The sequence below is a fragment of the Sander vitreus genome, chromosome 4 (assembly GCF_031162955.1).
Source record: "Sander vitreus isolate 19-12246 chromosome 4, sanVit1, whole genome shotgun sequence".
NCBI classification, from domain to species: Eukaryota; Metazoa; Chordata; class Actinopteri; order Perciformes; family Percidae; genus Sander; species Sander vitreus.
In genome coordinates, this window is record NC_135858.1 from 520,001 (window position 1) to 545,000 (window position 25,000).

At 44.6% G+C, this 25,000-nt stretch overlaps 1 protein-coding gene across 2 annotated transcripts in view; it reads left to right on the forward strand.

Annotated features, from left to right (window-relative positions):
- flnba (filamin B a) overlaps window positions 1–25,000 on the forward strand; it is a 114,482-nt gene that overhangs the window by 1,361 nt on the left and 88,121 nt on the right. The gene's annotated exons all lie outside the window — the stretch shown is intronic.

The window sequence follows — 25,000 nt, forward strand, 5'->3', positions numbered from 1 at the left end:
ATTTGTGTGAAAGACGAGTGTGAGAAGTGGAACCACATCTCCTCTTCGCTACAGATTGGATCCCACAGGAATTACTGATGAAATGTATCATGTTGTCAACCTCAGCATTTAAACTGGCAGATTAGTGAATGGAGTTTGGTTGTGGGTGTAGAGTCTCCACTTAACAGCAGCTGAGTGTGTGTTAATGAGCAGGCTCCCACCCAGAGAAGACACATTGACCCTTGTGTTGTCTTCCCGTCGGCCATGCTTTCTTTCTTTTCTGGGTCAACATTTAAAATGAAAACGTTTATTTTTCTGTCGCTTTGTGCCAAGTCTTTTGTCACTTATTCTGATGTTTTTTTTTTTTCTACACTTGTTTTTTGACGGGTTTTTTTCCCACTTTTTTAACCTTTTTTCTGACATTTTTGTCATTTTTTTTCAACGTTCTTCTATCTATTTCTTTCTTCAAATACTATAAAATGAAATAAAACCCCCAAATTCAATAATAGTAGTGAACTGATCATGTATTTTACTTGTGAAGAGCGTTGCATGAAACCATCCACATCATTTTTTGGGACAATTTGGCTGAAGATGTAGAAACCTTTTTGAAAATGGGTCTGATTTGAGCAGAAGACACACCTGTGTTAACGAGCCTGGCTTCCTGTGGAGAGGTGACGTCTCGGATGATTATATTTCACCTCAAAACTCACAAATCACAAACTCCTGCTCAGTTACTCTGCTCGTTGTGTCCCAAACATATTTACCACACATCTGATCTGAATTCATTTAGTTTGTCTTCCACCCGCGCTGCACAATACTGACCGATGCACCACTGCAGTTATTTCACATTTATCATAGATAACAAGTTCCAGTATTCAATCCATTGTTGCTTGGTCTGAATAGTTATGTCAGGAATCAGGCCATCATATGGGGAAGACATTCATTGAGGTTTGTTCTTTTACATTTGTTATGTCTTCCACCATAACAGATTTCTGTTACACTTGTTCCTCTCTTCCGTAGTCATGTTTGTCCAGATCGTCTCTCCTGTCGTGATGTTTAGTTGTCTCTGCTGGAGGTTGAAGAACTAAAACAACAATGTGAATCACAGCTGTTCTGTCAGACAGCTGTTCCAGGTCGTTGCCCCTGACACACCAACGCGACGGCCGACCGTCGGCAGAAAGTCAGTCGGACTGATCAGTCTCCAGAGGTCCAAAAAGAGCCTCAGAACTCACCGAAGAGCGTACGTTCTGCGCGTGCGCGAGATAATACGTCTCCGTAACAGCAGGCGGCGCTAATCTGTATTGTCGTCCCAAAAAATGAAAACCAGCAGCTGATTGGACGAACGCGTCACGTGGGTCTGGCTGCTCCCAAATTTCAAAGCCAGACCATAATGGCGGCTCGTTCAGAATACGATAGTTCACTGAAACGTGTTTCTGAAAACAAGAAATAGGTCGCGCAGTTGCTGAATCTGACGGTTTGTAAGACTTTCGTCAGATTTTGAGAGACTCTCGTCCCGCTCGTCATTTCCAGTGTGTGTTTTAACATAAGTGCACTGATTGGCTAGTCAAGGGCTAGCTCTCCACCAATCAGATGGGTCCTTGAGTCCGACTGCCCACTGGCTGATTCAACAAGTCAAATGAACGCTGACGGCTCCTCCAGCTGACGACGGCACGAGCACACCGACCAGACTCGAGTCAGCGACCTCGTCAGACTGTCAGACGGCCGATTATTGGGTTGGTGGGTCAGAGCCTTTACACTCTGAAAGTTTTGGTGTGTTTTTCATTCATGGTTCATCAGCTCTGGCTCTGTTTTTGGTAGAAGAGAAATGAAAGTAAAGCGTAAAATGAAATGTGATTGTTCTGATTTTGTAACGGTTGAGTGTACTTACTGGAAGGCTCTTTGGCTAAAAGCATCAGTGAAATGACATGTAATGTGAAGCGGTGTGACAGCGCTGTGATGACAGTCAGTTAAACTGTGTGTTTGCTTTTGGAAATGCTTTAAAAAGTGAACACTGCTGCTGTTTGTCCTGCAGTTTCTTGGGTTTAGCTGGAGGCCCATCAATCTCTTCTGGCTGCTTATCAGACACAATGCTTGTTAGGACATTTTCTTTTAAGTTGCCTTTACACACAGTGCAGACAGACAGGCAGGCAGACAGACAGAGTTTGTGTTAAGTATGCATAGTAAGGTGCTCTACGAGAGGGTGTGTCATGGTGGTAGTGTAAATAAGTCCAATAGTGCAAGAATGAAGTCTAGAGACCAGCATTAAATATGGACAATATAAGAGAATAATGTAGACATGGTAATATAAAAACTACAGCAGTGCAAGGAGAAACAGGAACACAGCCATCTTGCAATGAGTCGGTCCAACAACATCTTTGTAGCTGTCTGTGCCAGACTAGTTTTGAGGCGTGTCAGATTGGGTGATGAACGTCATCATGGGTTAAACTCTGAGGACAACGACCTGCAGCTTTCTGTCATTCAAATCTCCCAGCAGAGAGTGAACGCAGCAGAAGAGAGAGCCTGGGAACTGAAAATGTACAAATGAAGTACACACTAGGCGTGACTAAACAAGACATTTGAGGACGTCATCTTGGACTTTTTTGCGAGACGCTGATCCACATTTTTCACCATTTTCTGACATTTTATAGACCAAACAGCTAATTGATAGTTAGACAATAATCAACAGATTAATCAGCGATGAAAACAATCGTTAGTTCCAGCCCTGTGCTTGTTGCTGTGACCGTCCCGGGACAACCATATGAAATACAAGTGATATTTACCAGTTTTAGAAGACTTATCTTGTAGGAATGTTTTGTAATATATGTAATGATATGAAGAGCTCAACTGCATTCATTCTGCATGTCACAACAGTGCTTATTGTGCAACATAAGAACAGGACTTTTGTTTTTGGAAAGGAAACAAATGTCCACAAAGAGTGAGAATCTGTGACGCTGGAGTCCAGAATGGTTACACAGGTAACGCTAGTTTGTCAGATTCCTCAGCTCCATGACAGGACGAGTGACCCAGACTACCAGAGAGAGCAGGGGAGCGTGGGAAGGAGGTGTTTGCTGTTGTTTTCAGTTGTGTGTGTGTGTGTGTCCCCTCAGGGAGGCCCCTGGCTTTTGTCTGTTGCACACTGAGGAAGGCAGAGGAATATCTTCAACACGTTTCATATTGTTTTTTTTAATTCATTGAGGAGTTTGATTGTATATTCTCTGTTCTGCTGTTCCTCCACTCTCTGTTGCTTTCACTGTCAGCTGGGAGATTTGAATGACGTCGTCCTCAACATTTAACCCTTGTGTTTTGTTAGCGTTGGCTTTACTTGTTGGCCCACTCAGTTATTGGTAGATATAGGTGTGTGTGTGTGTGTGTGTGTGGGTGGATCGTAATGACGGAGACTTTATCGCTTGGAGATTGCAAAAACCTTGCATGTGTGTGTTTTACCTGCCTGTGTGGACATTGGCCAATGAGTTGAGCGAGGTGTGTGTGTGTGTGTGTGTGTGTTTTGTATACAAAGGGTGTCGGCCATCTGCTTGTGCAGACAGGTGTGTTGCGTCATGGCTGAAGTGAATGAAGATTTCAGCTTCTTATTCATTATAAAAGCAGGAGCCAGGAGGTGGGGCAGTGCAGCCCAACATTTCTTTGAAGCAGTATTAATACATTTTTTACATGTAAAACAGCTGCCTATTTACACATTCAAGGCAAGTTTATTGTCAAGTCTCTCAAAATATGAGCCAGACATACAGAGGAAACCAAAATGCGTTTCTCAGCGACCCACGGTGCAGTAAGTACCTCTGTGGTAGCCCCCACCCAGACTGCTAGAAACCTGGGTGTGACACTTGACGACCAACTCTCCTTCACTGCCAACATCGCTGCAGCTACCCGATCATGTAGATACATGCTGCATGACATCAGAAGGATACGTCCCCTTCTAACGCAGAAGGAGGCTCAGGTTCTGGTTCAGGCTCTAGTCATCTCACGTCTAGACTACTGCATGCTGCCTCCTGATTGGCCTGCCTGCATGCTCCCTCCTGATTGGCCTGCCTGCATGTGCCGTCCGACCCCTGCCGCTCATTCAGAACGCAGCAGCTCGACTTGTCTTCAACCTCCCCAAGTTCTCTCACACTACACCGCTCCTCCGCTCTCTTCACTGGTTACCAGTTGCTGCCCGCATCCGCTTCCAGACACTAGTACTCTTATACAGTACACTAGTACTCATACAGTACACTAGTACTCTCATACAGTACACTAGCACTCTCATACAGTACACTAGTCCTCCCATACAGTACACTAGTCCTCTCATACAGTACACTAGCCCTCTCATACAGTACACTGGTCCTCCCATACAGTACACTAGCCCTCCCATACAGTACACTAGCCCTCCCATACAGTACACTAGCCCTCCCATACAGTACACTAGCCCTCCCATACAGTACACTAGCCCTCCCATACAGTACACTGGTCCTCCCATACAGTACACTAGCCCTCTCATACAGTACACTAGCCCTCCCATACAGTACACTGGTCCTCCCATACAGTACACTAGTCCTCTCATACAGTACACTAGCCCTCTCATACAGTACACTAGCCCTCCCATACAGTACACTAGCCCTCCCATACAGGACACTAGCCCTCTCATACAGTACACTAGTCCTCTCATACAGTACACTAGTCCTCTCATACAGTACACTAGTCCTCCCATACAGTACACTAGCCCTCCCATACAGTACACTAGCCCTCCCATACAGTACACTAGTACTCTCATACAGTACAAATTGAAATCGGCCTGAAGGACATTTACCTTCTCCATGTCCCTTGTTGCACTGTCCTACATCTGTGTGTGAGAGGAACCAGCTGAGAACAGGCCCGACGGGATCTGTAGCTCACACACACACACACACACACACACACACATTCACCGTTAGCCTGCAGTGCCTTCAGGCTGTGCTTTTGAAGAGTAACATTAGCTTGCGGTGTGAAGTGACTTGTGTTTCCGCAGACTTTCACTGAACCTTCAGTCTGCGTTTTAACCTGGAAGACAGCCGTTCATGTATAAACATATCTGTTACCTTATAACATGCAGCAGTAATTCAGCCTGTGTCTACTTCATTTGAAGCTGGTTTTTTTGCTCGTTGTTGCTCTGAACTCTGTGGTTGCTTATGTTGGACTTCAACCACTCCAGGATACTGGAACTTACTTATGGTACTTGCAATACTTTTGGTTATACTCGCGCGCGACACCGTGACTCAGGCCTCCGTAGGTTGCGCGCTACGAGCATGCACTGTGTTTGCACTGCATGAATGCCCCCAAAAATACTTGAAACAAAAACTATTCCTATTCTATATCATATTTGTACTGTAAACCTGCTGATTGTGGAGATGCAGAATCAAATGATTGTTGCCGTGATAACTTTCCACAGTCGTGTCTCATGGGATTATAAACCTCAATGTTTTGGCTTCTTGTTAACCGTCAGACTACGAGGATCCTAAACTGAAATTCCCTGGATCATAGTAAATATTCTCACAGGTACCTGAAACAATGTCCCCCCTGTGTTTTATAGCGCTGTGCTATTTTCCATTTGCACTAGCCGACTAGCCGAAAATATGTCTGCTAAAATGCAGACCAGACAGCGCTGAGACACAATCACCTTTTGTTGTAATAATGGCTCACACTCTCTGTGACGTTGACTGCTCACACACACTCGCTTTGACTCTCTCTCTCTCTCTCTCTCTCTCTGTCTCTCTCTCTCTGTCTCTCTCTCTGTCTCTCTGTCTCTCTCTTTCGGCCACTCGGTTGCCATGGTGCTGTGTGTCAACAGTCTTTGGGTGGTTAAACTCTGACAGCTGATGGATGTTTGGTTTCAGTTGTGTGTGTGTGTGTGTGTGTGTGTGTGTGTGTGTGTGTGTGAGAAGTTCAGGCTTCACTGTTTTCCTGAAACTCAACTTTCTGTTTTCATTTTTGTGATGTGTGTGTGTGTGTGTGTGTGTGTGTGTGTGTGTGTGTGGGTACATTACATAGCAGTTATTATTTAGCGTAAGGCATCACATTTTCACGGCATGATCTCTGATGTCAGTTGTAGATAGAGGCTGAAGTAGCCTACAATAACCTGCTAACGAGAGACTTCTGTAGCCTACAATAACCTGCTAACGAGGGACTTCTGTAGCCTACAAGAACCTGCTAACGAGAGACTTCTGTAGCCTCCAAGAACCTGCTAACGAGAGACTTCTGTAGCCTACAATAACCTGCTAACGAGGGACTTCTGTAGCCTACAAGAACCTGCTAACGAGAGACTTCTGTAGCCTCCAAGAACCTGCTAACGAGGGACTTCTGTAGCCTCCAAGAACCTGCTAACGAGGGACTTCTGTAGCCTCCAAGAACCTGCTAACGAGAGACTTCTGTAATGTCAATACAATAAAAATGGACCCACATAACGAAGTTGGTTCACTGCTGGCTACAAGTTAGCAATCAGACACAACAAAGGCTGTCACTGGAATGGCGTTTTGAGCTAACGTTGCATGAGCATGTACGTTTCCCATAAACATAAACATAGATATATTCTGATCTGATTACAGCAAAGACAACGTCGGCAGTATTGATGGTGAAATAGGCTCCAGAACATTTCCTTCTGTACTGACAGGTGCAATATTAGAAAATCTATCATTATTATTATATTAAATGACATATATATCTGCATTTATGTCAAAACCTTGAGACTTTCAAACATCAACATGTCATTTATTAAATCTTTTTCTATTCTATGTTGTCTGGAAACACTTCCAACACGCTTGCGTGTCGCGTGAAAAATAGGCGTCGGTCCTATTTCTAGCATGCACGCGTGTTCGGTGCGGCTCGGGCCGTGCCTGAGACGTGCGTCTGACGCAGGCAGGGTGCACGCTCTCACCTGTTACCATGGGAGCCCCAATATAAACGGACACACCTCGCAGCTGACACGCTCACACAGGCAGTGTGAAGCCAGCCTTAGTAGGGATGGATCCCACACTAGACACCATTTAGGAGTGTCAGTCTGTTTTAGGCTTTATATCTAATGATGGCAGAGATTTCCAGTGAAGTTGAGCGAAAACATTACACAAAACAATAATATTGCAGAGAACTGAAGCAGAGACGAGTGCAAAACCACCGTAAAGGTCATGCATCGTTTTTGTTTCCTTTGGAAATTGGAGCCATAAAGAGTAATGTGCAAAGGTCTCCCCTGTCTGTAAGTCACAGCTGACAGGACTGTTTGAATTGGCCTTGTTCTCACTCACACAGAAACCTCACTGCTCCTTTTACTCCTGCACTTCGTTTTGTTCCGTCTTTCTTTACTTTCGTCTGTTTCAGTTCTTCGGTTTCGCTCCTCGAGGAGAGAAACCGACATCAGAGCTGCTGTCATAGTCATGGCTCCGGCCTTTGCTTTATCTTTGGTTTTCACTGCACTCGTTGCTACTGAGGCTCAACCCAAACTGTCTGTGTGGTTTCAAAGTCTCCGATTCTCAGCTTCAGCTCCCTGTTTACGGCTTCTGTCAAAATGATCAATGTTTACAACCACCATAATAATTGCAACCAGATCAATGATCGCAGCCAGATCACAGCTTACAGCGCCCGCAATAAGGTCAAAACTGGAATAAAGTAACTTGATAGAGAGGCCTGGATAACTTCTGCAATTAGTTTGGGATGTTTTGATTCACCACCATGAAGGATGGTTTTGGAAGAATGAAACAAGCGTGACTTGTGGTGTTGGAACAGAAAACACAGTATTTTTGGGTTGAAGAACAAAACTTTTCAGGTTACAGTTTACACTGTAAGAAGCAGAGCTCGAGTCAAGACCCTATAAAACCATCAGTGCCGAAAACAAGACCAAGTTCCCTCCATTCGCCGTCTACGAGAGGGTTCCTGGCTGCAGAATCCCAAACATTAAACCACAGTATCAAAGGGATCCGGGGAACGGAGGTTGTTGTGCAAAATAGGTTACTTTCGACATGTAAACATTTAAAACTTTTTACCTTTTTTTTTTTTTAGTTTATTCACAGAAATGAGGTCATACTATAAATGTAAGCATTCAAACATCACGGAGATGGCTGAACAAGTACGATGCCCCAACAATTCCAGTAATTCCCCCAAGAGCGAGCATTAGCGGTAGCTATTGCGACAGTGGCGAGGAAGAACTCCCTTTTAGGGAGAAACCTCGGCAGACCCAGACTCTTGGTAGGCGGTGGCACAGCAGGGCGTTACGGGGTGTAATGTGGGAGTAGTTCATGTCATAGTAGGGCACTGCAGGGCGTTACGGGGTGTAGTGTGGGAGTAGTTCATGTCATAGTAGGGCACAGCAGGGCGTTACGGGGTGTAATGTGGGAGTAGTTCATGTCATAGTAGGGCACAGCAGGGCGTTACGGGGTGTAGTGTGGGAGTAGTTCATGTCATAGTAGGGCACAGCAGGGCGTTACGGGGTGTAGTGTGGGAGTAGTTCATGTCATATTAGGGCACAGCAGGGCGTTACGGGGTGTAATGTGGGAGTAGTTCATGTCATAGTAGGGCACAGCAGGGCGTTACGGGGTGTAATGTGGGAGTAGTTCATGTCATAGTAGGGCACAGCAGGGCGTTACGGGGTGTAATGTGGGAGTAGTTCATGTCATAGTAGGGCACAGCAGGGCGTTACGGGGTGTAATGTGGCACAACAGAGCATGGGTGGACGCAGTGGACGCAGCAGGACACACTGCAGGGAATCGCAGGGTGTAGCAGGTCCACAGCGACAGCTGCACCCAAGATCCAGGTCTTGGTGCCACCCTAATCCAAGGCGATAGTCTGGGTGAAGAAGAAAACATGAAACATGAAACATTACCACAAATGACATACACTTCAAGTAGGAAAAACAAAACATGTATAACAGAAAAGGACATGAACATACACACAGACAATGTCTTGGAGACGTATGTCCCTGAAATAATGATCTGGTTTAACAATAGGACAGACTGATGTATGAAGGAGTTTTTAAGTCATTGTTTTCTTGTTTGAAAGAGGGCAGTTTTCAAATTGTAATGGCCAGTAAGGCTGCACAATTAATCGCAAACGCAATATGGACTAGTGCAATATGCAAGTCGCAGGGGGGGGCAATATTTGTTAATGGCAAAATACCAGTCCTTCCAGAAAAATGTGGAGTTTTTTGTGATTGTTTTGGGCTAAAATCCTTGATTATGCGTCACGTTTTCTTAAAAAATGTGATGGAATATGCGGGATATTTATGCAATGTTATTATATTTCATCGTGGCTTCATCACGTCACTTCACCACGTCACTTCACCACGTCACTTCACAACGTCACTTCATCACGTCACTTCATAACGTCACTTCATCACGTCACTTCACAACGTCACTTCATCACGTCGCTTCATCACGTCGCTTCACCACGTCGCTTCACCACGTCGCTTCACCACGTCGCTTCACCACGTCGCTTCACCACGTCGCTTCATCACGTCGCTTCACCACGTCGCTTCACCACGTCGCTTCACCACGTCGCTTCACCACGTCGCTTCACCACGTCGCTTCACCACGTCGCTTCACCACGTCGCTTCATCACATCGCTTCATCACGTCGCTTCATAACGTTCCCATGGCAGCAGGGGGAAACAGCTGCTCTTGTGTGAAGTAAACCCAACATTTCTCATCTTTCTGCTAAGATATTTGGGACTTTTTTGCAACGAAAATGCGGAGATTATGACATCATGCAAGCCCCGCATAAATATGAGGACTTTGGCTGATTATGCATTGAGTTATGAGATCACATAATCACGTTTTTCTGGAGGGACTGAAATATGTGTCAAACCAGTCTGAATGTAGTAGTGTGGAGCTGCAGAGACGTCCCGGCCTACAAATCCTCTCCTACAGACTACAGAAAACATCTTTTTTTGGTACAGATCCTCGCAGAAATCACACTATAATCATTTTATTTCTTTCAATGTTAATAATCGTCAATGAAAATGAGAATAATGATACAAAAAAATGATCATTCTCTCCAATATCGTGAATCATATCGCAATATCAGTCAAAATAATCACAATTAGATATTCTCCTCACATCGTGCAGCCCTACTAGCCAGCGTTTTAATTGCATCAAAGGGTAATTTCGGGGTTTTTTTCCAACCGTGACCCTATTTTCCCACGTTTTCCTCCCTAAGTGACTGATGGGAAGGGGACAATAATCTCTGAAATTGGTGCAGCATTAAGCAAGATCGCTGCAGTCGGCAGCAGCTAAACAAGCTGCAATGTCAAGGCCTCTTTACAGTCGCTGCACCCGACCTGGCGCACGCCAATGTGACGTCAAAATGGCGTAGATCTCGCTGGCGCGCCAGGATTTTAAGACCACAAAGCATCAAAACGCTTCGGCGTTGTATTTGCGAACAAAACCTGGTGCCATAGTTGCTGAAATTCATCGAAAAGTGACCAAGAATCCAACTGTATGGTCGTTTATTTACAGCGTAATCTGTAGTTTACACCCACTGCTGAAAGCCCCATGTGACAGTATTTTAAACTCTGTGATTGGATGTTTCTTGCCCAAAAGCAAGTCGTAATTAACTTCTCCCCGAAAGACAGTTATTTTGTCCACAGGCTTTACCATTTCACTTTTTCTCCACAAACAAGATCATTTCTTATGGTAATAATTAAACTAGGAGAGCTTCATGCCCACCCACAGACGTGAAGTGCTCCAAATGTGAGTCACGTAACACTGTCTATGGGAAATATTTACAGGATTTTGATTTTTAGCACCAGAGATGCCTGAAATAAGCCTGATGTGAGCCCTTTCCACTTCGCAGCTACTGTCACTGGCAAGTTTAGTAAGCTGCAACAAGTTTAATACCAGTCACATGCAAATTGATGCCATTTCTGAGTGGCTTATCCTGAAAATGAGTTAAGACAAGAAATGATTCAGCCAAAAGCCTCATTCAGCTGTGACTAAACCATAAAGGAGGGTTCAATCCCAGGGTTTAAAAAAGCTGTTGAAAACTCACGAGGTCATCAGCCAATCAGCTTCTGAGGGCGGGTCAGCCAGCGCCACACTTTGATTGGACATTTGGCTCACCTACAAATTCATGAGGCTTCCTACGTGTGTCCCAAACCTGCCGCTCAGCGCTCCACAGACGGGTTGGAAAGCAGTAGTCTCACCGCTGCAGTTGACCTTAAACATGTTTTATGTATACACAGAATTAAGGTCTTGTGGTGTTTATCAGCTCTTCTCACACACTGTGCGTGTGTGTGTGTGTGTGTGTGTGTGTGTGTGTGTGTGTGTGTGTGTGTGTGTGTTACAATTAGACCTGAAACCTACAAAGAAGCTTTCTCTGCAGAGAGGTGTGTGAAAGTTTATATCCCAGCCACTCTCATGTTACCTTCTCTGTAGTAACACAGAGGCTCTGTGTGTGTACACACACACACACACACACACACACACACACACACCCCTCTGTTGTCTTGATGGAGATGCAGCAGACATGACGCAGTTTTAGACGGTCACTGTTCACTAAATATTTGGTTAATGATCTGATGATGACGGAACGAGACAATACCTCTAAATTTAACCAACTGTGTGTGTGTGTGTCTTTGTGTGTGTGTGTGTCTTTGTGTGTGTGTCTTTGTGTGTGTGTGTGTGTCTGTCTCTGTGTGTGTCTCTGTGTGTGTGTCTGTCTCACTGTGTGTGTGTGTGTGTCTCACTGTGTGTGTGTGTGTGTGTGTCTCTCACTGTGTCTCTGTGTGTGTTTGTGTGTGTGTCTCTGTGTGTCTGTGTGTGTGTGTCTCACTGTGTCCCTGTGTGTGTGTGTGTGTGTGTGTGTCTGCTCTGTGTGTCTCTCTGTGTCTGTGTGTGTGTGTGTCTCTGTGTGTGTGTGTGTGTGTGTCTGTCTCTCTGTGTCTGTGTGTCTGTCTCTGTGTGTGTGTGTCTGTCTCACTGTGTGTGTCTGTGTGTGTCTCACTGTGTGTGTGTGTGTGTCTCTCACTGTGTGTGTGTCTTTCTGTGTGTGTGTGTGTGTCTGTCTCTGTGTGTGTGTCTCACTGTGTCCCTGTGTGTGTATGTCTGTCTGTCTGCTCTCTCTCTGTGTGTGTGTGTGTGTGTGTGTGTGTGTCTCTCTCTCACTGTGTGTGTGTGTCTCTCTCTCACTGTGTGTGTGTGTCTCTCTCTCACTGTGTGTGTGGTTGGTTGTTTACTGAGGATTGTTGAGTGATAATCACCGTGGTGAACCTCCTGCAGCCTGGCTCGTCTACGTACAAACATCTTAAATTCCTCTCACTCAGTCTTGTTCCATTTCTTCCTCTCCTCTGTGTTTTTTCTTATTTCTTTGTTCTCTTGTCTACTCTCCTCCAGCTCTTTGATCCTCAATACTTTTTTGGCACTGACAAAATATGTCCCTATCACACTTAGGCACTAAATGTCTGGTCCGATTTGTAATCTTGGTTATATATTCTTTGATCAAATAGTTCCTAATTTAGTCGAGATCAGATTTAGTTTAACGTTCCTCTCATTGAGAGTGCTGAGACAATGAAATGCAGTACGTATTTGACAATCTTAGACTGTAATAGGGCTGCATCTTGTTGTCATTATTGAGTATTTTCTCGTCATTTGGTCTATAAATAAAATACGAAAAAATAAATAATAAAAGTTGACGTCATCAATTGTCTGACCAGCAGTCTGAAACCCAAATATATTCACTTTACGATCACATAAAACAAAGAATTATTCACAGCTGGGATGATTTTCCGTCCAGTTTCTCTGTTTGAAGTGGTCTGGAATCGCCTCCACACGGTCCCAAACTCATGAAACGCCGACCCTTTGTCCAACCTGTGAACCAATGAACACGCCCCCCTGAAGCTAACTCTCGCCAAAATGCAACCTAGGGTCTTCTTGTGAATGTACCCGAGTCAAACGTTGGTTTAAAAGCATATTTAGGACGGAAACGCCACTTTTAAGATGGACCGTATTCTGGTTTTTGGGTCAATATCTGTTTAAACCACTAAGAAGGCTCGACACAACATGAGACTTTGCTCCAAGTATCACCAGGGACTAGTATACAGCTGTTATACATCATATCATCTATACAGGGATAGTAGTATACAGCTGTTATACATCATATCATCTATACAGGGATAGTAGTATACAGCTGTTATACATCATATCATCCGCGCCTGGTTAGCTCACCTGGTAGAGCATGCACCCCATGTACAAAGGCTTGGTCCTTGTCGCAGCGGCCGCGAGTACGAGTCCGACCTGCGGCCCTTTGCTGCAGGTCATTCCCCCTCTCTCTCTCTTCCCTTTCACATCTTCAGCTGTTCTATATAATAAAGGCCTAAAATGGCCAAAAAATAATCTTAAAAATAAATAAAATGTATGACACACTGGGATCGGTACTCGGTAGGGCTGGGAATCACCAGAGGCCTCACGATACGATATCATCACGATACTTCTGTCACGATACGATATCATCACGATACTTCTGTCACGATACGATATCATCACGATACTTCTGTCACGATACAATATCATCACGGTACTTCTGTCACGATACGATATCATCACGATACGATATCATCACGGTACTTCTGTCACGATACGATATCATCACCATACAATATCATCACGGTACTTCTGTCACGGTACGATATCACGATACAATATCATCACGATACTTCTGTCACGATACGATATCATCACGATACTTCTGTCACGGTACGATATACAATATCATCACGGTACTTCTGTCACGATACGATATCATCACGATACTTCTGTCACGATACAATATCATCCGCGGTACTTCTGTCCGCGATACGATATCATCCGCGATGCGATATCATCCGCGGTACTTCTGTCGCGTCTGATGTCATCCGCGGTACTTCTGTCGCGATACGATATCATCACGATACTTCTGTCCGCGATACAATATCATCACCATACAATATCATCACGGTACTTCTGTCGATGAATATCATCACGGTACTTCTGTCCGCGATCACGATATCATCGCGATGCACGATATCATCCGCGGTACTTCTGTCACGATGCGATATCATCACGGTACTTCTGTCACGATACGATATCATCACGGTACTTCTGTCACGATACGATATCATCGCAGATACGATATCATCACGGTACTCTGTCGCGTACACGATATCATCGCGGTACTTCTGTCACGATACGATATCATCACAATGTCGCACGGTACTTCTGTCACGATACGATATCATCACGATACTTCTGTCATGATACGATATCATCACGGTACTTCTGTCATGATACGATATCATCACGGTACTTCTGTCACGATACGATATCACACATACTTTGTCACGGTACGATATCACGGTGCGATATCGCGATACAATATCATCACGGTACTTCTGTCACGATCACGATATCATCACGATACTTCTGTCACGGTGCGATATCACGATACAATATCATCACGGTACTTCTGTCGCGATGCGATATCGCGATACAATATCATCACGGTACTTCTGTCACGATACGATATCACGATACAATATCCTCACAGTACTTCTGTCGCGTGCGAAATCAGCGATACAATATCCTCACGGTACTTCTGTCGCGATACGATATCACGATACAATATCATCACGATACTTCTGTCACGAGACGATATCCTCACGGTACTTCTGTCACGGGGACGATATCCTCCGCGGTACTTCTGTCACGAGTGCGATATCACGATACAATATCATCACGGTACTTCTGTCACGATACGATATCATCACGATACGATATCATCACGATACTTCTGTCATGATACGATATCATCACGATACTTCTGTCACGATACGATATCATCACGATACTTCTGTCACGATACGATATCATCACGATACTTCTGTCACGATACGATATTGCGATTAGAGTACAGCTCCTATAACTTCTCTAATCTCTTGTTGCTAATTCTGCTAATTGTACATTTTAGCTTTGATCGATTCCTTTTCTTCTTCTTCATCATCATCACCCTCCACCTCTCCTCCTCTTCCTCACCACATGGACATGTGTCAGGTTCTGATGACATCATAGCCTGGGAACCAGCGGGGTGAGGTCACGCAAGGCTAAACGCTGCCGTGTGTTTGTCAGTGTGTGTTCTGTTTATGCATGCAGATGTAATGCCAGATGTGTGTGTGTGTCTCTCTCTCTCTCTCTCTCTCTGTGTGTGTGTCTCTCTCTCTCTCTCTCTCTCTCTCTCTGTGTGTCTCTCTCTCTCTCTCTCTCTCTCTCTCTGTGTGTGTCTCTCTCTCTCTCTCTCTCTCTGTGTGTGTCTCTCTCTCTGTGTGTCTCTCTCTCTGTGTGTGTGTGTGTCTCTCTCTCTGTGTGTGTGTGTGTGTGTGTATCTCTGTGGTGTTTGTGTGTGTGTGTCTCTGTTAGAGTGCTGATCGGGCCACATTTTTCTGTCCGAGCCCGGCCCGCGCCCGGCAGTTAAAATGTCATATTTGACACATGGACGTGTGTTTGTGTGGAAATCTTTTATTAAGCAGCTGGAGGAAGGCATTCAGAAATGTCTGTATGTCTCTGATGAGCACCAACTCTGCTCCGGGCGCATCTACAGCTACACGTCTGCTTCCTCTGTCTCTATCTCTCTTCTGCCCACTTTACACACACACACACACACACACACACACACACACACACACACACACACACACACACAGAGACACACACACACACACAGAGCACACACACACACACACACAGAGACACACACACACACAGAGACACACACACACACACACACACACACACACAGAGACACAGAGACACACACACACACACACACAGAGACACACAGAGACACACACACACACACACACACACACACACACACACACACACACACACACACACACACACACAGAGACACACACACACACACAGACACACACACACACACACACACACAGACACACACACACACACAGAGACAGACACACACACACACACAGAGACAGACACACACACACACACACACACACACACACACAGACAGACACACACACACACAGAGACAGACACACACACACACAGAGACAGACACACACACACACACACACACACACACACACAGAGACACACACACACACACAGAGACACACAGACAGACACACACACACACACACACACACACACACACAGACACACAGACAGACAGACTGTTTATGTATTAATGTAATATTGTCACAAAAGACTGGCTAGGCTTATTAATCGAAATCAGTTAAAGGGGGTTAACTGGGACGAGCTCCAACAATATGACCAAGTAAACGACTGCTGCAATAAGCTTATGTCCACTATTGGGAGTATTGTTGATAAATACATTAAAAAGAGAAAAAAAACTCCATGGATGAATGATAATATTAGAAAATGAATGAAAAGACGGGACCATGCCCTGAAAACTTTCATCAAGACTCGACGGGACATTGATTTGAACAGATGGTACACATCTGTTAATAACCCCTAGGTTCGTTTTGTGCAGGAATTGTCCTTTAAAAAATATAGTAGCATTCTGGTCCAGCCCCTCACCAATCTTATTAATATTTCCATTAAATCCGGGCAATTCCCAGATGGCTGGAAAAATGCTTTAGTAATACCTTTTTTTTAATCTGGAGATGATAAAATGTCTTGTAATGATAGTCTTCTTCCAGTTTTGTCTAAAGTCCTGGAGAAGATTGTCTCAGAACAACTGATGCACTAGCTTCAGACAAACCATTATCTGAGTCCTCTGCAATTTGGATTTAGGTGATTTAGGTGAATCAGTCAACAGAATCCGCTACTTGTTTATTAATCGAAAATATTAAACAATCACTTGATAAGGGAAATGTAGTTGGTGTCGTACTTTTAGATCTAAAAAAAGGCATTAGATACAGTAAACACACACATCTTAACCCAAACAGTCATTGTCCTGGTTTGAATCATATTTAAAAGGCCGTGAACAGTGTGTTATAATTAATGTAAGATCCACCTTTCTCCAAATTAAAACGGGGGTCCCTCAGGGCACTGTTTTGGGACCCATACTCTTCAGCCTTTACATTAATGACTTGCCAGATATAGGCCCACAGATGTATGCAGATGACACAGTGGTGTATACATCTGGTAATACCTGTACTTCGAGAGAGACAGACAGACAGAGAGAGAAACTGTTATAATGTAAGGGCCACCTTTCTCCAAATTAAAACGGGGGTCCCTCAGGGCACTGTTCTGGGACCCATACTCTTCAGCCTTTACATTAATGACTTGCCAGATATAGGCCTACAGATGTATGCAGATGACACAGTGGTGTATGCATCTGGTAATACCTGTACTTCGAGAGAGACAGAGACAGAGAGAGAGAGAGAGAGAAACTGTTATAATGTAAGATCCACCTTTCTCCAAATTAAAACAGGGATCCCTCAGGGCACTGTTTTGGGACCCATACTCTTCAGCCTTTACATTAATGACTTGCCAGATATAGGCCCACAGATGTATGCAGATGACACAGTGGTGTATACATCTGGTAATACCTGTACTTCTGTGGCTGAAAAACTACACAGACAGACAGACAGACAGACAGACAGACACTGAGCTCTCTTAAAGGAGCTGCAGCACCATTTTACAACAAATGCATTATCGCACTGATGTGACCGAGCCAGACCTGAACATCATTTCTAAATATCTGTCCGCACTCTAGTCTCTGTGTGTGTGTGTCTCGGTCTCTGTGTGTGTGTGTGTGTGTGTGTGTGTGTGTGTGTGTGTGTGTGTGTGTGTTTTAATGATAGGGCACGACTGAGCTGGTTACTCGGCTCTCTTGAGGTTTTCGTGTTTCTTCCTCTGCTGTTTGTTCGAACCAATCTTCTTCCACTGGTTCATTATTTATTCTATCGACGCTTGTATTGATGTTTTGAAAAGTTTTATGTCCTCGGTTCATTCACTTCTTTGATTCCCTGTGAATGAGTCTGAATGATGTAAGAGCAACTGTTTTTCTTAGTGTTTGATCTTGAGAGAGAGAGAGAGAGAGAGAGAGAGAGAGAGAGAGAGACTCGTCCCTCATATTAACCAAATCAAAGCCATTGAAAGCCTTTTGCCTCTCTGTCTGTAATCTGGGTTTTCTGGTGGGATCGCCCCCTCTGAGCTGCTGGTGCATGACTCATGTGACTTATTAAACAAGGCCGTTATTACAGCAATGCATCATGTGGTGATGTCATCAGTGGATGCCACATTTTGGGAGTGCCGATGATGCGATGGGGGAAGACGCCAGACCTTTTCTGGAAACGGTTCAAATGTTAGACCTTGAAAGTTGGTTTTTAAGTGATCAATCATTTGACAACAACTTAAACCTCACTGGAGACCTAAAGGGCCAGTTCACCCAAGTTATTAGAAACATACGTTCTTACTTACCTCTAGTTACCCAGAAATGTTGAGATTCCTGCCACCCCCCCCCCAATGCAAGGCTGGTGCATTTTTGATGCTCAAAGCATTAAAGGTTGTATGACATTCTGCTTTTTGGATGCTTTTATATAGGCCTTAGTGGTTCCCTAATACTGTATCTGAAGTCTCTTTTATATAGACCTTAGTGGTCCCCTAATACTGTATCTGAAGTCTCTTTATATAGACCTTAGTGGTCCCCTAATACTGTATCTGAAGTCTCTTTTATATAGACCTTAGTGGTCCCCTAATACTGTATCTGAAGTCTCTTTATATAGACCTAGTGGTCCCCCTAATACTGTATCTGAAGTCTCTTTATATAGACCTTAGTGGTCCCCTAATACTGTATCTGAAGTCTCTTTTATATAGGCCTTAGTGGTTCCCTAATACTGTATCTGAAGTCTCTTTTATATAGACCTTAGTGGTCCCCTAATACTGTATCTGAAGTCTCTTTCCCGAAATTCAGCCTTGGTGCAGAATTACAGCCACTAGAGCCTAGTTGTACTGCTCATTGCTGCAGCTCCTCTTTTCACCCTGTGTTCAGGTTTCTGTTTTAGCTACAGAGTGAGACCTCTCACTGCTGGAACATCTTTGTTGGCAGTCGCACATGCTCAGTAGCTAGGTAAGGACTACACGCTCATTAGCTAGGTAAGGACTACACGCTCAGTAGCTAGGTAAGGACTACACGCTCAGTAGCTAGGTAAGGACTACACGCTCAGTAGCTAGGTAAGGACTACACGCTCATTAGCTAGGTAAGGACTACATGCTCAGTAGCTAGGTAAGGACTACACGCTCAGTAGCTAGGTAAGGACTACACGCTCAGTAGCTAGGTAAGGACTACACGCTCAGTAGCTAGGTAAGGACTACACGCTCAGTAGCTAGGTAAGGACTACACGCTCAGTAGCTAGGTAAGGACTACACGCTCAGTAGCTAGGTAAGGACTACACGCTCAGTAGCTAGGTAAGGACTACACGCTCAGTAGCTAGGTAAGGACTACACGCTCAGTAGCTAGGTAAGGACTACATGAGCTAGCTAGCTGTTTCTCCAACTTCAGTAGAACAAGGCAGGATTAGCTGGGAGACTTCTTCTAAACGAGGGAACACTTCCACCTTTGTGTGGAATACCTGCAGAACAGGGATATGGAAGTAGTTCTTTTGGAGATTATGGTGAACTAGTGTGTGTTGTAGCAGTGTTTTGCCATTGAGAGCGAGCTAGCATGCTAACGGTTAGCCCCCTAGCCCCCTCGTCTCAGCTAGTGACGTAGAAAGCTGTGCAGATGTTGACCAGCTGACCCAGAGACTGAAGACAGGACACATTCAGAAACCGTATCTCACTCAGAACAGCATGGAGGGTTGTTATCAAAGTCTGTATGAAGCACCAGAGACATAAAATAACTCCCCAAATCCCAGAAAAAGAGATGTTTTTTTTTTCATAATATGGGCTCTTTAACCAATACGTTTTTTGTTTTAAAAGGCATATTTTTTGCTAAGGTTTAGGCCTCGCCTCAACACTGCTCTGATGTTTCCGAGCCCCTAAAACGCAGACTTTTGGAACGCTGCTCACCTGGTTTTAGTTTGAAAACTCAGTCATCTGTTACGTGTTTTTCCCTGACTCGTCACGCCTCTATCACATGACTCTTTTCCGAAAAGAAAACAAACGACGTTGGCTTGACTACTGCTTAATTCAACATGGATAACACATTACAGCAGTTTCTGATGTTGTTGTCGCTAGCAGCTGTTGTACAGTTACATTCTGTATTTTATAATGCTACTATTGCACATGCACAGTCTTCACGTTCACGTTCTCTTAATGCATCCATGCATGCTCAGGACGTGAACTCTTATTCAAGCATTTCGTTTTGTTTTTCGTTCTTTGATTCATTTGTTTTCATTCGTTTGTATCAGTCTTACCCAGTAAGTGACTGGTCTGTAATAGACGTGTTAGTATGGACGCCGGGCATTATTGATCCGTCTATAGATGGGGGTGTGTGTGTGTGTGTGTGTGTGTGTGTGTGTGTGTGTGTCTTGTTCTGTGTGTGTGTGTGCGTCTTGTTCTGTGTGTGTGTGTGCGTCTTGTTCTGTGTGTGTGTGTGTGCGTCTTGTTCTGTGTGTGTGTGTGCGTCTTGTTCTGTGTGTGTGTGTGCGTCTTGTTCTGTGTGTGTGTGTGCGTCTTGTTCTGTGTGTGTGTGCGTCTTGTTCTCTGTGTGTGTGTGCGTCTCGTTCTGTGTGTGTGTGCGTCTCGTTCTGTGTGTGTGTCTCGTTCTCTGTGTGTGTGTGTGTGTGTGTGTGTGTGTGTGTGTGTGTGTGTGTGTGTGTGTGTGCGTGCGTGTCTCGTTCGTTGTGTGTGTGTGTGTTTTTCCCTCGGGTGTGTTGAGTGAAAGATTTGTTAGTAACTTGACAGCAGTTTGAACAGGCTACCTGCTGTGTGTGTGTGTGTGTGTGTGTGTGTGTGTGTTTATGGTTATGTTTGATTAATTTGTGTGTGTGCATGTGTGAGTGACTGAGTGTGAGATTGTGTGGCTTTTGTTACTTTGCCATCAGTCATTGGGAAGGGGGTGTTGAAAGTGTGTGTGTGTTTGGTGAATAAGGGGTGGGCGGGGTTATGATCTCACCATTGAGGAATCTGTGTGATTGTACCATGGGTCAGACACACACACACACACACACACACACACACACACACACACACACACACACACTCACACGGTAGCTCCACATCCTGTTTTCTGCTTCAGGAACCTCCTGTCCTTTGTTTTAAAGGGCAATTTCCACCCAAAATTCACTCTCACATTGTCTTTCACATTGTTTTTCAGTATTACAGTTTCTTTGCCTCAGTGAGTTTTTTAATTGCAATTTAATGATGCTCTGTTGTGTAATTCTGTAACTGTCAATGATGTATTGTATCATATATATGCAGTATATGTGTGCATACCAGTGATTGTTTTTAACGTTTTAGCCTGCAAGCGGTGTACTCTACATCACAGCAGACTCTTAAGACTTGTTGTTGGGTAATCCATCACAGTGAACATCAGGTCTGCATTTAAGGATGGATTATCTGTTGTATCTCATTGGTTCTGAAATGTTCTGGCTTGTGCCTTTTTTTTTTTTTTTTATATATAACAAACAAGTCTGACCCAGCTGTAGCATGTTTTAAAAATCTGCTTATTTTCATATTGTATGACGTTAACGGTAGAATCATTTATTGAGCAAGGTTGTATTACATTTTGGTGAGTCATGATATGGGTATATTATTAAAACGATCATGACTCAACAAGATGGGGTGTCCTCCCTCTGGTGTTTTTTGGTGTTAGCTGACATCAGTGTGATGATCCGCCTCAGGCGTCGACTGTTCTGTACTGTTCAGCAGTAAACTGTTGGCTAGGAAGCAGAACATGTGTGTTTGTAAGACGCCTATGTAGTCATCTAGTGAAGGAACAGCTGTTTTCAGTGGGACAGCAGTTGTGCCTTCGAGGGCGAGAGAGAGAGACAGACAGACACAGACAGACAGAGACAGACAGACAGAGAGAGAAGGGCATTCAACTCTCACAACAGAGTGAGCTACGGTTACCTGACTAAGGTGTGTGTGTGTGTGTGTGTGTGGGGTCAAAATGCTGGACCCCACAAGGTTAAATGTCTGTCTGAGGGTTAAGAGTTATGGTTAGGGTGAGGTTAAGGGTTAAGGTTAAGCATTTAGTTGGGATGGTTAAGGTTAGGGGCTAGGGAATGCATTATGTCAATGACAGGTCCCCACAAAGATAGTGAGACACACTGTGTGTGTGTGTGTGTGTGTGTGTGTGTGTGTGTGTTGGATTGAAAAAGGGTTCTAAATGTGTTTTGTATTAAATTAATTAAATTAGTCTGACTCCTCAGATGTACGTTGCTGCGATACACCCTGACATCTGGCGCGTGATTGGAAAGAAATACAAACAAGCCAGAGTGCATTTGCCCAATCACAGAACAGATAAGCGGTGAAGCCAGACCTCCAGCGCTGAAACAGCAATTGAAATAAGAGACAAGTATTATAAGGACTAAAATAAAGGCCTGCCCCTTAAAGCTGGAGGGTGGAACGTATGTCTCCCACCAATGGCAGTGATTGCACAAACCCTATTCACCGTGCAGTGGGATTCATAATAACGCAGTACCGGTTGCGAGCCACGATGTTTCGTGCATTGTCCTGGACACATACAGCGCCTTTCTTGAAACTAGGGACGCAGCGAATCCAGATTTTTGGGGGCTCGGCCGAATACTGAATCCGCTGGTTAAGATTCTGCCGAAACAGAAAACCCAATCCTCCTCCCATCCTCAGTCCATGAACACGGTAAACACATTAATGAAGTAAACAACGCCCACAGCCTCTAAAATAGTTCAATGTAACAACTAAATGTTGAATGTGTGTATGATGAAGGCATGTTGGGGGGGGTGAAATTAGAAAGCTAACGTTAGCTAACGAGCAGCAGCCGGCCGTTCGGTCGCTCCGCTCCCACTGTAGGGAGACTCATTTACCGAGAGAACAGCTGACAGCCCGGGAGAGGCTGTCTGGTTAACACCAGTTCTCAGCTGTGACTGTCCTTCCTTTGCCGTACCTGAAGTAGATTCCTTCATGCTCAGCTCGTATTCTTCCAGATGTTTCATACCAGATGTTGTAACAGCGGTGATGTTGTGTATTGTTTAGGGTCCTCGCCACCACCAGACTAATCAGCATTGCAGATTGAACATGTAGCTGGACTTGAATGGCCTTCTTTTGACTGAAAGTACTGCCAAACAACACTTTTTCTGCTCACCAGTTCCATTTCCACTTCCTCTCAGCCTGCTGCATTGAAGCTCCACCTACGTAAACACCTTCCCGTAATCAACGGCGCCGTCGTTACGTCGACCAGCGTAGCGCGCGGAGTGCAAGCGTAGGGTTCGGTGGGAAAACATTCTAAGGTTCGGCAGAAACCGGAGCCCGTCAAAAAGCCCAATATTCAGCCGCAGTCCGCAGCTATCTCCACCTGCGAGGTTGTCAGCTGTGTGTCTGCCTGGCATATTCTGTGTGTAGGACGGCCGATATAACCCACCAGTCCTCACAAAGTGGCTTGTTTCACGTAGCTCTCCGCTGTAACCCTAACCCTTAGCAGAAAAAAAGAGCATTTGTTTTAAATACAACAGGCAACGTGTTGTATTTTTGCAGAATACTGAAAACCGCAGAACTATTATACTATTTATTGGAGTACAATCATTATCGGGGTTTTTTCTCTTATCGTGCAGCCCTACTGCTCATGTTACAACATTGTTGTGGAGGTAATCAATTATTACTTCTGAGTACAAATAAGCAAATAACCTTTCTGTGCACCAGCGTGGGAATGTCGCCACAAACACGACACACCACAACTCCTACAATACACGGAGAGCTTTCCGTGTATTGCATTGCTTGTACTCCCTGTTTGACTTCGTAAGTCTGATGGGTCAGTTGCAGGCCAAGGCTGCTTTACCTCTTTCTTTACCTCTTTCTTTCTTTACCTCAGTCTGCAACTTGTTGGTTGACAGGTTGGTTAGTTGTCAGTGTAGGTTAATGAACTTCTGGGGCGCTCGTTATAGGTTGGTTAGATAGTTATTAAGCTGCAGACACACCGACCAGACGGCCGACCCTCTGCAGTAAAGCCAGTACGATTGATCAGTCTCCTCGAGTTGGTCCAAGAAGTTCCTTTCCGTTTCCTGGTTAGCTCTCCACCAATCAGATGGGTCATTTGAGTCCGACTGCCAGTAGTGCCCGCCCCCCCGATTATACATGTCAAATCCCCCTCGGACGGACAACGGCACGTAACACACCGACCAGACTCGAGTCAGCGACCTCGCCAGACTGTCAGATGGCCGATTATCGGGTTGGTGGGTCTCAGGCTTTAGTCTGACTGGATTCAGCAGACTGTTGGGATCACAGAGCAGGTATTTCTGTAGTCTTGTGTTGGCTCATTATGCAACTTCCTGAACCAGAAAGAGGGTGTGCCACGCTGATAAGAGAGGCATTTTGTTCTGACCCGATTCATCATTACACACACCCACACCCTTCTCTTATTTTATCTAACTCCTTCACTTTCCGTTTCTCCTTGAGCACATTCTGTGTCTCTCCCAATGCAAACATAAAGCCTCCCAGCCCCCACATCTCCATGAGCTTCAGTGTTGCCCTGGCATTGTTGTGTCTCCATAGCAATGGGTCAACAAATCAGAGCAGGTATCGGCAGCAGTCTTGGACACCGTTTATCTGAGAGGCTCAAACACTTACTCAGATCCGGGCTGAATTAAACGGGGACCTATTTGTGAATGGATTTGCGGACAGTTAATCTCTGAATGAAAGAGGAGCTGACTGCAGTGTTTAAAGTTGCTGTGGGCGGGTGGAGTCATGACAAACGTGTCTTTTTTGTGTGAGCCTTTTAAAGGCTGAAGTTGCATGTTAACATTGAAAACTGGACAATTGAGGCGGCTTATATATAACCCCGTATATAGCCCGATCGGTAGCCTGCTACCTTTTTTTTCTTCTGTCTGTCTCTGTCTTGTTCTCTTACATTTGGTTTTTCTAAAGATTTGTGGTGAAGATGCAAACTAATCGGGACATTTTACTGTAAAA